The 4,405-nt window shown below is 39.3% G+C and overlaps 1 pseudogene; it reads left to right on the top strand.

Annotated features, from left to right (window-relative positions):
• The first annotated feature begins 4,269 nt into the window (after positions 1 to 4,269).
• Positions 4,270 to 4,388, top strand: LOC111743278 (annotated as a pseudogene).
• Positions 4,389 to 4,405: the final 17 nt, after the last annotated feature.

The raw sequence follows: 4,405 nt of genomic DNA, 5'->3' as shown, positions 1-4,405 counted from the left end.
CCACTTGGCAGAGGGTCTGTTGCAACCTGCAATGCTCAGTACATAGTAGGTGCTCAATAAATATGACAGGGCTAATCTCCATTTAAATGAACTGGGTAAGTTCAGCCTCAGTGGGGTGTTTTGATGATACATGGGCTCCAGTAGAAAAGTATAGAGGAAATGATACCTAATAGTGTAGACAGTCTGTTTTTCTACAAGCCAGGTAGAGATGGGACCATGCAGGACAGTGCCAAAATGGCTGGGACATCAGACACATTTGTCTTTAACACTTCCTCAGAAATAAATATATCTGGATGGGCATAGGCATGAGTAAATGCATTCTCAATTCTCTCTCCAATGGCTCCAAATGAAAAGCATGATGCCATTTGTCTGGGATTGATTTTCAAAAAGCATGATGTAAATTATATACATACCTGAATCAGGGTGGATTAACCAAAATGTTGATTTTTTTTCTTTTGCCTAGAATTCAAATACTTCCGTTTAGTAATGTTGCTCATTTTATTCTTCTCAGATGCTGGCTGAAGCTTGGGCTTTGGAACGAGAGAGAATCTGGATTCACTACTAATTGACTGTGTGATTTCAAATAAGGTATTTAATCCCTCTCAGCCTCTGAGAGAATGTCATTCAACTGAAAAAATTATTGTGGCAATAAATAAGAGGTGTTTGAAAACACCTAAGAGGAGCTCAGTCACAGAGGGGGTTCCCAATAAGTGATATTTACAGTGGCTGAACAAATAATAAAGAAATAATTACTACTTCTCAGTCTTTGAAATTGCTGCAGTCGGGATATGTGCAAAGTGCTACAGACACAAAAGAGCACATCTAAATCAGAGGGGACAGAAAGAGACTCAGGCAGGAGATGACAATTGAGTGGAAGATTGATAGGGGAGGAAGAGGGGAGTCAAGTGGGAAAAAGCAAAGGGCATCGGCGAAGAGGGAGCATGACACAGAAAAGCCAGGAAACTTAAAAGTACCTTACATACACTGGAAATAAAGGGAAGTTTCACATGTCTGAGAAAAAAGAGTGATGGTAGGTGGTGAGACTGGGAAGGGAGACAGGGACATCCTGGGGATGTGTGGACAAATTGTAAATCAGCAATTGGCACAGCCAGGTCTGCGTTTAGGGAAAAAAACCAGCAGAGTGAGAGGATGAACTGGAGTGGGGAGAGACAAGATATATTGGCTTAATTCTATCGCTAATAAGAATAATAACTACCTCTCACTGAGTTCCCATAATCTGCCAGACAGAGCACTTAGACAACTTTTGTGTTCCATCCCTGACTCCAACAGCTCTGTGAGGTAGATACAATTATCCTCCATTTACAGTTGAGAAAACTGAGACATAGAGAGGGTAAGAAACTTGCTAAGTCACATAAGGAATAATTTCTGCAGCTGGAATTCGAACTCAGGTATATGTCTAACTCCTAAGCCCATGCTATCCTGCTGCTCTTGAAGGTCAATGAAGAGGTAGAGAAAGGAGTCCTCCCCTTGAATCACAGGCCAGTGGCAGGGCCTCTGCTGCTCTTTTTGAAGCTCTGATGACAACTGTCTTCCTGCCTGTTTCTCATATTTGTGGCTACGGGGACCTTGCCCACTTGGAGTGGCACTGCCTCCTCACTCTTTACTCCCTCTTCTACCCCACCACACACACACACACACACACACACACACACACACACAATATTTTGACCCCAAAATGCTTCTTTTCCTTGAATTATATTCCAATTTTGCCTCGCTTCTTGGATACTAGGCTTTTGAGTCTTCCCTCGGTATCTGCAGTTTAGAGAGTTCCCTATCTGCCTGCTCCACCCTAATGGAGACCCAGGTTCTTGTTCCTCTGCTGTCCCTGTTCGATTATCCTGAAATAATATTTAGGTTATACCTATCCCAGTCCTAAGTTATGACATGATTATTGTGTATTTAATTTGCCTCAAAAAATCTGGGTTCAAACTCCAGCTCTGGCACTTCCTGCAGCGTACTTTGGGCAGATTCCAGGATCCCCATGAATGTACAAATTAGGATACTTGAGAGCAAGCAGCAGGAACCTACTCTTGTATATATAAACAAAAGAAGAGAATTCATTAGACGACATACATAGCTCACAAATTCGAATAAACAGTCAAACAACCTGGCCTTGAGAGGGACAGGAAGCAAGACCCCTCTGGGAATCTCAGTAGCAGTGACTTATAGACAGTCTCTCCAGGTTTAGCCAATAGTCCACCTTTTCTATTTTGTGATGGCCATATGGAATCTAATCCCCAGGAGATTATTTGCCTTGGGTCATGTGTCCATTTCCCTTGAAGTCCCTATGACTGACATCACACCAAAACAACGTAACATGAGGAAGGAACATTTTTGCCAAGGAAAAAGCGAACACTACCAGGGCAAATGTATACAACTATCATCCTCTAACCTGAGACTCAGTTGCCACATAAAAAGGGGGAAATATTATGCCTATACCAAAGATTGCTATTTTGAGGATCACATCAGCTATGAATAGCTCTTCTAACTGTGAGATAATATAAAATGCAAAGGTTGACATTTTTTATTTTATACTTTAAAAATTAGAGCTAAATTTTAAGGGACTTCTATCTTAAAATATTGGCGTAAAGGTCACTTTATTTATTTCCCTCTCTGAAATCCATGAAAAACTACAAAAAGACTAAAATGCAAAGAAAAAGAAAACATCATCTACAACAAAACTCAGGGGCAAAAAAAATCACCCATAAGTTCCCAGAGAAAAATTTTTAATAAAAATAAAAGCTTCCAAGAAAAAATACCTACCTTTACAGATAATGTGTTAGGATGCAGAGTTCTCAAACAGCAGTTGGTACAAAGGTCCATGCAATGATTGCTGACAAAAATTTTCAATGCCTATGGTTGTGAGAGGACCCCGGGAGCAGCCCTGAATGCATTTCACATTTCAGGTTGGCAGAAGGAACAGGGAGAGATGCAGTGCACAGATGAGTCCCCTCTGAAAGAGACACACTGGAAGTATGGGAGAAAGAGGAGAGAACACAAGTGACAACAGGTTTGCAGCTCTTGATTAATGCCAATTTAAACAAGATAAATCACTATAGAGAACACCTGTTACATAGAAGTCTTCCTTGTGTATCTTTCTTATCTTATTTTTACCCTAAAGGGACAATACTAAAAGCTGAATAGCTGTGTTTCTAGGCTGAGGAGGCAGCATATTGAGTGAGAAGGGATGTGAGACAACGCTCCTGAATAGAGGCTACCAACCAGCCCACCCCACTGCCTCTCATCGATCCCAACACTGTTCTCTTCTAAATGGTTCTCCCAGATGAATGGGCCCCCATCCAATGATGAGGAAGTATCAGGAACAAACCAGCATGTGATCTATACTTAGACAATAACACGTGCGAGAGAGAGAGAGAGAAAGAGAGAGAAGAGAGAGAGAGAGATCACATACCAATATAGATGAAGAACAAATTTCTAAATATAATTATTTCATCAAATAAGAAAAATTTATATAAGTACTTTTTTATTGACACCAACTAAATAAATATAGGCTTTTGAAGAAAGAGATAATAAAAAGGTAAAAGAGAATAAGAGATTAAAGGACAATAGAATTGGTTGATAGTGAGCAGGAAAAGTTCAGAAGAGAAGTTGAAGAACAATATAAATCCATCAAAGAAGTAAAATCCAGTTTCAAAATAGCAAAATGTTTAAATAGACACCAATTAAAAAACATAAAGACACAGAAGACAGACTCAAAATAAAAACATGCAAATCAAAACATATTAACAAATCATGAGTTAAAAGCAATGATAGAGTAATTGCTGGTATGTTAGTAGAAGATAGACTAATAAAGAGATCAAGTTCTTGAATTAGTCTTAGAAAAAAATGAGAGCAGAACAATCAGAAGAAAAAATATTTGAAAATACCTAAGAAATTTTCCTGAAATAAAAAAATCTAGAATCTATATGGATTTAAATGATGTATTGCATCACAGAACAACCAACTCTAAGATGTATCCCAATAAAGTTATCAGATTTCAAGTATAAAGAAGGAATTCAATGAAAGCCAGCATCACTGACTCTCCCCACCCCCCAAATTTATCTACATGGGAAAAACAATGGTTCTTTAATATCCACTGTTAGAAAGTAATGAGTAAAACAATTTTTCCTTCAAGTGTAAGGGTGGCAAGATAGAATTTTTCAAATATGCAAGAGATCATGGAAGAAAGCACCCACACATCCTTATTTATAAATTAGGTATAACCATGTGGTGACTCAAAACATATAAGTCTACGGCCATGCCACCCTGAACAAGCCCAATCCCGTCTGATCTCGGAAGCTAAGCAGGGTCGGGCCTGGTTAGTACTTGGATGGGAGACCACCTAGGAAGATAAGGTGCTGTAGGGGATTGTAAACTGACAAGG

The sequence above is a fragment of the Pteropus vampyrus genome, unplaced genomic scaffold, assembly GCF_000151845.1.
Source record: "Pteropus vampyrus isolate Shadow unplaced genomic scaffold, Pvam_2.0 Scaffold110, whole genome shotgun sequence".
NCBI lineage: Eukaryota > Metazoa > Chordata > Mammalia > Chiroptera > Pteropodidae > Pteropus > Pteropus vampyrus.
Note: the sequence above shows the minus strand (reverse complement) of the source record. Positions and strands in the feature narration are given on the sequence as shown.